Genomic DNA, 11,353 nt, shown 5'->3' on the forward strand with positions numbered 1-11,353 from the left:
TTCGTTGGGAGTTTCTAATCTAACTTTCAAAGAGCGAAAACTCAAACAGGATTCCTCAATATAAGACTCTTTCTCTCTATAAAGCTCACCTAATTTTGCACGAAAAGGGACTCCTCATTAATTTCTAGAAGGAAAATAATGTTAGAAAAGAAAAGTAGTAAAGGAGATTAGTTGACTTGAGAACCTGAGAGAGATAGTTAGAAAAAACGACTTTTTTTTATTATTAAAAAAATGAGTCATAGATATCCTGATATCCCACGTGGCAAACTCAATCGACTGTCTGACGTGACAAGTTCGGGAACTGAAGATATGCGTTTTCGGGATACACGGTTCCTTCGAGATACACTTTTTAATGAGGAAGTACACGATTCTGGAACTTGTCATGTTAGGATAGTCGATTGAGTTAGCCACGTGAGATAGTCAGATTATCACGATTCTATTTTTTTATTATTATTATCAGTTTATATTATATTATTATTATTTTGTTAAATATAAGGGGCCTTGTGATGAGATGGTTGGGGATTGGCTGAACGACCAACCAAACATTTGAAGTAGAATAAAGTTTTAGAGCAACTCAGTACTAATAGCCATATTCAGCTGCGCATAATTTAGGTATTTTATTCTCTGGAGAGTCATGTTTTTTTGTTTTTGTCTTATGGGTCTCCATAGAGTCCCTTCTCCCAGCTTTGGCTATGCAAAACGCCACTTGGGAGTATAATTACAAAGTTGGAGTATGGGTTTAAATCGACAAAGGAAAACACCGGAAAAAATGTTAAATTTAAAAAAAAAAAAAATGATAAAAATATATATTAAAGATTATGATATATATAATGAAAATTTATAAAATCAAATTATTATCATCAAATCCTATATTTTTTACATTTATGAATCACCAAATTTAAATCCCACGTTGAAAAAAAATAAGAAAGTTTTTAATTTTTTTCCTATAAAGAAACATGAATTTTTTTTTATGTTGAGAAAATCAAGAATAAAACGACATTTTTCTTGAATCACAAATGAAAAAATCATGTTTTTTGATCGTCAGAGATGCTAGATGTGTTTTAACCGTATTTTTTTTACTATGACTATGATAAGAAGGAATTTTAAATAAAGAAAGGGAATAGGAGAAAGGGAAGATTGATTGATGAATAATAACAACATAAATTTAGTGAACTCATTCAGGCTATATATAGCCATACACTAGTAATAAAAAGGAATAGGAAATACTGAAGAATAGGAAAAAGAATGGCACCCACTATGCCACTCAAAGCAGACTCAACCACCCACTATGCCACTCAATAGCAGACTCAATAACAGACTCAATCAACAATAACTAAAACAAATTAGACCAAGTCTTTGTGGTTTGGTGTGTGCGTAGCATGTATGTAAAGTGGCACATATCAGACTGGGAGGAGATGCCTAGCTTGATCCTAGTGCATTGGAATTGAGGTGGAGTTTTCCCTTACATGTGGACCAACGCAAGATTAAATAAAATCTCAGATCGGGTCAATAACGAATCTCAATATTTGGATCCAAATCCAATCCAATCCAATAATGTTTGGATCAGATCAAATGCTACTTGATATATAAAGTTAGATGTACATCATATATTAAAATAAAATATTTATAATACTTTATATATTTTCTCACCTATTATTGGAGCCAATCCTAATCAGATTGAATTCAGATACGATTGATCCCATAATTTTTATTGGAGCGGATTCTTGTCAAAATCCACATTTCGATTTTGATCCAAAATTATTGGATTGGATTTCGGGTCCATTAATGGACCACACCAAGTTTTTGCCATCCACATAGATGAGGAGATTTGATCACAATGTGGAAGAATTTATTTGGAAATTTTATTGCGACTTCTATTACTCTTATTAAATAAATGATAAGGAAATAAATTATAGGACCCTTCACCTTAGGTTTCGATTGGACTCACATTTTATCGGGGAACTTACCATAGATTTGGGATCAAGACCTTGACTTCGTCAATTTAGCTATTGATACAAATAGGGATGATAATCTCAACAAGCCCTGCGATCACGACGCGCAATTAGTGGGTTAAGTTCAAGTCTAATTTGTTTGGGTCATAATAGTGTCAACCCGTCTAACACGATAATAGTGTCAACTTCTATTGCTCTAATTAAATAAATGATAAGGACCCCAAATAAATGATAACACCCCTCACCTTAGGTTTCGATTGGACTCACATTTTATCGGAGAAATTACCATAGATTTAGGATCAAAACCTTGACTTCGTCGATTTACCTATTGATACAAATAGGGATGACAATCTCAACACGACTTGCGGACACGACTCGAAACGACGCGAAGTTAGTGGGTTTAGGTCAAGCTTAATTGGTTTGGGTCATAATAGTGTCCACCCGTTTAACACGATATAATAGTGTTAACGTCTATTGCTCTTATTAAATAAATGATAAGGACCCCAAAAAAATGATAAGACCCCTCACCTTAGGTTTCGATTGGACTCACATTTGATCAGGGAACTTACCATAGATTGTTGATATATTTAAAATTACACTTTAATAACATAATAACTAAATCTGTCTAAGAAAAAACACTTTTCTTAATAAGTTATTAATTTATATTTATATTTTTTACTCTGTTTTTTTCATTAAAATCTTGAGGTATGCAGTGTTTGATTCCTAATATTGAAAAAATGACCCCCAATAAGATTTAAGATCTTATCAAATAAGGCTATTATGTACCAAGTGATAATGAAATACACTTTGTTTAGCTAATAATAATATTCATAAACACTTTCCTTACTAAGTTAGTAAAGTAAGTTTTTTGATCATGTCATTTTATGACTTCCGAAAACATGATCTGATGCCACATGGTTGTAAAGGAAAAAATATTCAATGAACTTTGAAAAAAGATTGAATTGAAATTTATTTTTCACCATTGAACTTAGTTTACTGTTATGTGACTTTAATTTTAGTAATTATATTTTATTTTTTATGGTGGAAATAGAACTTATTTCTTTCAATAAAGATTTGAAATTTAATAAATATGTTATATATGGGTTGGGTTAGGTATACCTATTTATAAATGGGTTGGTTGGGTTTGGGCTTAAGTTTTTGACACGATTATTAAATGGGTTGGGTTTGGATTTGGTAAATTTTCATAATACCCTTACCTCAACATGATACGAACATGACCTGACTCGACCCATTGCCACCCCTAGATACAAAGTAGAAGTCATGAAAATGAAATTTGGGATCCTCTTATTGAGAAAAATATTTGGGTTCTTGCGTTTAAGTGGTAGTTTCTTAGCTTGCAAGACGCGTCGTTAATGTTACGTTGTATGAGTCAAAATACTGAGATAATAAAATGGGAACATAAAATAATTAGAAGAAGAAAGGTTGGCTAGATGCGTGACCTTAACTAACGTTTTGTTTGAAATGTGGTGCATCCTAGAGAAGTAATTTTCCCCGACATTCTTATGAGAATAATGTTTGCAAAATTGATAATTTGGCAACGTTTTGGATGATTTTCGAAGACCTTTTCTTTTAATATTTTAATAATTATATTAAAATATTTTATCTTTTTAGCCATTGATTTAATATAAGAAATCTATATAATAAAACACAATGAGGGGTTCCCGCTCTAGTTATAGTGGAGTGGGATCCATACTATTCCACTTTATTGTCTTTTCTTTTCACCTCCTTCAACTTTAATATATTTCCTGTCCTCCTCCCTATTTTTTAATAATACGCCTCTCACTTTACTATTTTCTTTCTTTCATCTCTTTAACCTCAAAGAGGATGCCCATGCCCTACGACACTGACTAACTATAATATATCCATATAATAAAACACAATGGTGGACTCCATTTATTTGTCTCAAGATTTATACCCCATAAACAATGTATCTTGAGGATAATCGCGCCTCTTCCTTTGTCTCTCTCTTCTTCTCCTTCCCAACAATACCACCAACTTTATTGTCTTTTATCTTATTTCTCATTTCAAAAATACTCTTATAACTTTCTATATTATTTTTCTTCATTTCCCATTTTTTCTATAATACCCTTCCAAGAGGATGCCAGTGCCGTAAGCATGAACAAACTCTAGTGTGTGTATATATATTTGGAATCAAGGTATTCATGCCTCTTAGAGCACCCAACTAATCCTCCCCCCCTCTTAATTTCTAGGATAAATCCTTCAGGTGGCCCGTAATAGAGGATTCAAACCCAAGATCACTTCTTGAGATGTGGTCATGGCCATCTCACCAACCACTTGATGGTTCTTTGGAGCATATTTTAGTCATCAACAAAATATAATAACATTGAGTTTGGACCCATTGTCTGGTTGGATAACATATTGAAATCGTGGGTTGGATTCTAGCTTACGAATTGAAACAACAAATAATGATATTATTATTATCCAAAATATTCTCGTAATTTTAAGCTTTGTAATCTTCTCAAAACACTACAAGTAAGAAGTTGATCTGGACTATTACTTGATTTTCAGCTTCTACTTTTGATTGGAAGTGCTTCTTAGTTTGAACTTCAAAAGCACTTTACCTATGTCAGTCATTTGGGTTGACTTCATAGCTTACTTTGTTGCATATTGGGTTTGGGGGTGTGACCAAAAGGACTAGTCCCATCCGAAAGGTAAAGGGGTGGGGGTGGGGAATACCCGCAACCAAGCAAATTTATAAGTGGACCTAATTAAATTTTAAAGGTTTGGTGAACCATGAAACCATAATCAATTTCCAAAATATTCCACCAACTACGAAACACATATGAGTCCGAGGCATCTAGATTAATTGAAGTTGGGACTAAGGTATAGTAGATCATCTTTAATAAATCCTTAACCTCATTTTGTTCATGTGGTCTTTGTTCAACCTTTTGGAGATATTGTGGGGGCATAGCGTAAAAACCTTTGAAAGGACCTGCTTGCTTCAAAATTTCGAAGGAATCCCCTCCCTTGGATTACACGTGGCATTTCTTAGGAGGTATTCTAAATAGAATAATGCTGAAGTGACCTCAAGATTGGACCTCAAATCGCACATCCTGACATGAAAGTGTATAAAGGAATCATAGATGATTTTCATCGAGATACGAGTGAAAAAGCATATATGGTTCTTATGCACTTTCACGTCAGGATGTGCGATATTGAGGTCACTCCAACACGACTCTTCTAAATATTGACAAAAATGTAAGGGCGTAAAATAAATACAAAATACTACATATCTTGTGTCGAGGAGGTTTCCTTCAAAATTTTGATGGTCAAGATTATTGCTTTAGAACCAAACAACTGTCTATTCATGCTTGTGCCTGAGACCAAGATGAGCCATATATTTAGGATTGGTGGAGCGAAATGAGTTGAGAGTGAGTCAAGTTGAGCCTGAATCAGTTTTTATTGGCTTAGTTAATGCAACCAACAAAAACATGTCTTTAACCACCATCTCCTTTATAGGTTATTAGTAGTAGAAAAATAAAGTCCCCCATAAATCACCTCCCCTTCACTTCTTTTTCTTTTTATTTAATGTGACTTTATACCAACTGGTGGATGGCAAGTGTTAATTAATATAAGAGATTATAGAAAATTTAAAGTAGAAAATATAATTTTATAAAGTTTTTGTCATTTAAAATATAATATAAGAATAATTTTATAATTCTAAAATATAACTAATATTTTATTATTATTATTTAATGTTTGGATATCTTGTACCACTATCATCATCCCTACTTCCTCGGAAGACACCCTATTTTTGATTTATGCCTGATTTGTCAACTCGCCAAGGCAATAACTCAAGAACTTTGAAATGAGTTGTAAACTATTGTAACCATTTTGAGACGAGCTTAAACTACTGTATGCTCCGAAAAGTATAAACTTCCACATGTTCCGAAATAACTTCTTCCTCATACAGCTGAGCCGTGTCCGCACTCCAGCCTTAGCTGTTTTATGCATGGCGTGCAGTCAGGTTAGTTCAGTTTATTAGCAAATTCAACTGAGATTGATTTATATTTAAACCTTCCTGACATTATGGATTTTTTATGCTGTGGTCTGCCCTTGATCAGGATTACTACTGCCATTTTTTGAAGAAGATCAAATAAGGAGACAAACTTGTTTTCTTCATAAGATGATGCATGTTCAATTACCGTTGGTCAGCTTTATAAAGAGGATTATAACAATTATATACGCAGATGTACATGTTGAAAAAATTGCAATAAAGGAAAATAAAGAGGACAGATAATACCATAAACCACAGTTATTTTTCATATCTGCACAATCCACACTGATATTGGCCATGCCAACAAGCATCAGTGTGCTAAATACTGATTGATAGCAGGCATGTAGCAAAATTTTGATGAAAAATATGCTATTGAAGCTTAGAAGAAATATTTGGATCTGTGATTTGTCAGAAAGATTAAAAAACAAAAATGTCAGAAACAAGTGACAGCCCACATGTTTTCTGTAGTTTTCTAAATGTCTATGTTGACCAAAAAGTATTTGATTTTACATTCTAGGTAGCTTTGTTATCCTAGCAATGGATGAATTAGAAGAGGATGATGTGTTAAAGCCCATGGCCTAACTCATCCTCACAAAACCGGCTTGTAAGGAGAGGGTTGTCCCTGCTTTATACATTGCCCCTCTCAATAGTACCTAGGCAATGTGGGACTATTCTATCACTCCCCCTCAGCGCCAGGGCTGGAGACACTCGACTCTCCCGCTCCACACAGGGCTGGAGATATAACCCTACCCATCCTTGAGGTCACCCACTCTAATACCATAAAAGGACTGTATTGTATTAACATATCTGATTGAAAGACTCCTTCCAACAATATTGACCAAGTCTTGTGGGGACGTTTTCACATCTCCACATTTATAGGAACAGCAATACCAACTTCAGTTGGTTTCTTGTAACTCTTATCTTTCTGTTATTATGTTCTGTAATCTATTTAAACAATCCATTAACTCAATACAAAAACACAGAGAGAATTATTTTCATCTCAAATATTTCACATGGTATCAGAGCTCTCAATCTGATCATCTCTCATATATATATATATATATATATTTTCTTCTTTCTCCTCAAACATGAGTGATACATCCAGCACCTTGTCTTCTTCATCTACCAGACCTTTCTTCCCATCTTCTTCTTCCCACACTCATGCTATCAATACCAAATTAGAACCTGGTAATTATCCTCTGTGGCTCTCCCAAATCTTACCACAACTTTGTGGTAACGAACTCCTTGGTTATGTGGACGGCTCTATTCCATGTCCTCCATGAATGATCCCAGGTGCTACTGCATCAGCTGCTTCCACCTTGAATCCAGAATTTGTTCATTGGCATCGTTAAGACCAACTTTTACTTAGTTGGCTTATTACTTCCCTCTCTGATGAGGTGCTTCCCCAAATTATTGGAATTGATACTTGCAAGAAGTCTGGTAGACACTTGAGACCTACTTTGCGGCACATTCTCGCGCACGCATTCTTCAACTTCGTATGGAGTTGCAATGTCTCAAAAAGGGATCTGACCCTATTCAGAAATATTTTCAACGCGCAAAGACGCTTGCTCACCAACTTGCTGCTGCTGCTGCTCGTCCCATTCAAGATGAGGATGTTTTGCTCTACATCCTCGGCGGTCTCCCCTCCGAATATGGTCCCTTCCGCACCTCCATCTCTACTCGTGTCGAATTTGTATCCCTTGCTGATCTGCTTGGGCTCCTCTTGACAGAAGAATATCGCATCGCTCAGGATGTTGTTCCCAACGACCTTGGTGCTGTCGCCCACATTGCTCATCGTAGCACTTCTACATCTGATCCAAATCGTGGCCAGCAACCTTTCCGTGGTCAACGGTATAACAATAACCGCAATCCTGGATATCGCGGCCGTGGCCAATCCTCTGGCCACCAACGCCATGGATCCAATGATTCATCTGCGTCATTCTCTGGCTCTCGCCCAATCTGTCAAGTATACAACCGCTATGGCCATGTTGCTCTCCAATGTCGCAATCGCTTTAATGAAGCTTTCCAATATGCTCCGCCTAATACACACACGGCCTAGGCTTACTCCTCTACTATCAATACTCAACCGTCTGACAGTTGGTTCCCTGACACAGGCGCAACTCATCACATTACTTCAGATTTGAGTAATCTCACGTTCTCAAATAGATACATTGGCTCAGACTCGGTGAAAATTGGTAATGGAGCAGGTTTGGCTATTCACCATATTGGTCAATCTACTATTCGAACTCCTACATCTCATTTCAAAATGAATGATATTTTACATGTGCCTTTGGTTACCAAAAATCTACTTTCTGTCAACAAATTTACTAAGGATAACAATTGCTCATTTGAATTTCATCCGTCTCATTTCTCTATCAAGGACATTCGAACGGGGAAAATTCTGATTCAAGGGCCAAGCACTGATGGTCTTTATGAGTTGCGGACAGAAAATGCACATTCAGTAGGCAATAAAACAACACTTCTTCATGAATGCTCAGATAAATGGCATCAACGTCTTGGACATCCAGCGTTTCGCACTACTCGGAGCATTCTTCAGAAACTTGGCATGCATTTTACTTTCAATAATGAGAGACCGGTGTGTGATGCTTGTCAAAAAGGAAAGAGCCACTCTCTCCCCTTTCCCTCAACATCCACTCCGATCTCTGAACCTCTTCATTTAATTTATTCTGATGTTTGGGGCCTTGCTCCTCTTAGTTCCTTTAATGGCAATAAATATTATGTGCATTTTATGGACGCATTTAGCAAATTTACTTGGATCTTTCCACTTGTTAAGAAAAGTGATGTATTGAACTGCTTCATTCGATTCAAAAAGCACGTTGAACTATTGTTTAACAAAAAAATAAAATTTCTCCAATCTAATTGGGGAGGTGAATATCGCTCGCTCTCTTCTTTTCTTGTCTCTTGTGGTATTGGACATCACCTCTCGTGTCCACATACGCATCAACAAAATGGTTCGGCAGAACGGAAACATCGTCACATAGTTGAAATCGGGCTTGCTTTAATCGCTCACGGGTCTCTTCCAATGCATTTTTGGGATTTCGCATTCGATACGACAGTCTATTTGATAAATCGCATGCCATCTCCAATTACAAAGAATATCTCTCCATTGGAAAAATTATTTGGAACACCACCTAATTACCAATTCTTGAAGATCTTCAGTTGTGCATGCTACCCATGTCTTCGTCCATATCGTAATCACAAACTCGAATTTCGGTCAACAAAATGCATTTTCCTTGGCTACAGCCCAAACCATCATGGTTACAGATGTTTTGATTCAAAAAATGGCCGCATCTACATCAGTCGCAATGTTATATTTGATGAATCTCAGTTTCCTTTTACAGATAGCCTAAGCAAGACAACCCAACCTTCTCCGCAAGCTACATTTGTGTCGTCACCACTGGTTCTTCCAAGGTCTTCCTCACCAATAGCATCATTAACCAACATTCAGCCTTCACATATTGTATCTCCATCACCTAGTGCACCAACTCCTATTATTGAAAATCACTCTACTCAGGACCCAATCTCTCAACAGTCAACTACCCTCCCTACAGATCGCACTCATCCTATGGTGACCCGCACTAGAGATGGTACTCGCAAACCAAAGGTCCTTAATGTTGCCACCCGCTACCCTTTACCCTCTTGCTATCTTTCCACCTCAAATGATGCACCAATCCCTACTTCAGTCACAGAAGCTTCAAAGAACCCACTTTGGCGTGCTGCAATGGCTGATGAATTCCAAGCACTCCTAAAAAATGGGACATGGACACTAGTCCCCTCTCAGCCTACCTCCAACATAGTCGGTTGCAAATGGATATTTCTCATCAAAAAACGAGCAGACGGCACCATTGAACGCCATAAGGCACGCCTCATCGCCAAAGGGTTTAATCAACAAGAAGGTGTTGATTATCATGAGACATTTAGTCCCGTGATCAAACCTGTCACAATTCGTACTATTCTATGCTTAACTATGGGACTTAACTGGTAAATTCGACAACTTGACGTCCGTAATGCCTTCTTACATGGTGAATTACAAGAGGAAGTTTACATGAGACAGCCCCTTGGTTTTATAGATTCCCGTTATCCCAATCATGTATGCCGTTTATGAAAATCTCTATACGGCTTGAAGCAAGCTCCTCGTGCATGGTTTGCTCGTCTCAGTTCTTTTCTCATAAGCAACAGATTTTCGCCTTCTAAGACGGACACATCACTTTTTATCTTCTCTCATTCTGGTGTAGTTACTTATGTCTTAATCTATGTGGATGACTTGATTATCACTGAAAATTCCAACTCAGCTATCATGTCTCTTATACATCAACTCGGCACGGAGTTTGCCATTAAAGATCTTGGCCGGTTAAATTTCTTCTTGGGTATTGAAGTTCTCCATTCCTCCCATGGTCTTCAGCTTACTCAACGCCAGTACATTGCGGATCTCCTCAAAAAATGCTCTATGGACGGTGCAAAACCCTTGAGCAACCCCTTTTCACCTGCTACCAAACTTCACAAAATCGATGCTGAATCATTTTCTGATGCAACCTTGTATAGAAGTATTGTAGGTGCACTCCAATACGCCACTATAACTCGGCCTGATATTGCCTTTTCAGTAAATCGTGTCTGTCAATATATGCACCAACCCACAATTAATCACTGGGCAGCAGTCAAACGCATTCTGCGATATTTAAAGTCTACCATTGATCTTGGAATACCCATTCAACGTTCCAAGAACTTCACTTTCTCTGCCTACTCTGACGCCGATTGGGCTAGTTGTCCAGATGATCGCAAATCGACCAGTGGCTATGCTATCTTCTTTGGCCCGAATATCATCTCTTGGTCATCATGTAAGCAACGTTCAGTGGCACGTTCCAGTATTGTGCTCTAGCTGATGCTACATCTGAACTTACTTGGATTCAATCCCTTCTAAAAGAACTTCAAGTTCCACAGTCAAAATGCCCAACTCTTTGGTGTGACAATATTGGAGCCACTTACCTAACGGTAAATCCAATTTTTCATAACCGCATGAAACATGTGGAGATTTCTTTTCACTTTGTTCGTGACAAAGTTGCAAACCAAGATCTTGATGTGCGCTATATTTCCACAAAAGATCAAACTGTAGATGTTCTCACCAAACCTCTCTCAACTGCTCGATTCACTCTTCTTCGAGACAAGCTAAGCCTTCAACCAGTGACGCATAGCTTGCGGGGGCATATTAACGTATCTAATTGAAAGACTCCTTCCAACAATATTGACCAAGTCTTGTGGGGACGTTTTCACATCTCTACATTTATAGGAATAGCAATCCCAACTTCAGTTGGTTTCTTGTAACTCTTATCTTTCTGTTATTATG

Source organism: Akebia trifoliata, chromosome 10 (genome assembly GCF_017979445.1).
Source record: "Akebia trifoliata isolate Shusen 1 chromosome 10, ASM1797944v1, whole genome shotgun sequence".
In the NCBI taxonomy this organism is placed as follows: domain Eukaryota; kingdom Viridiplantae; phylum Streptophyta; class Magnoliopsida; order Ranunculales; family Lardizabalaceae; genus Akebia; species Akebia trifoliata.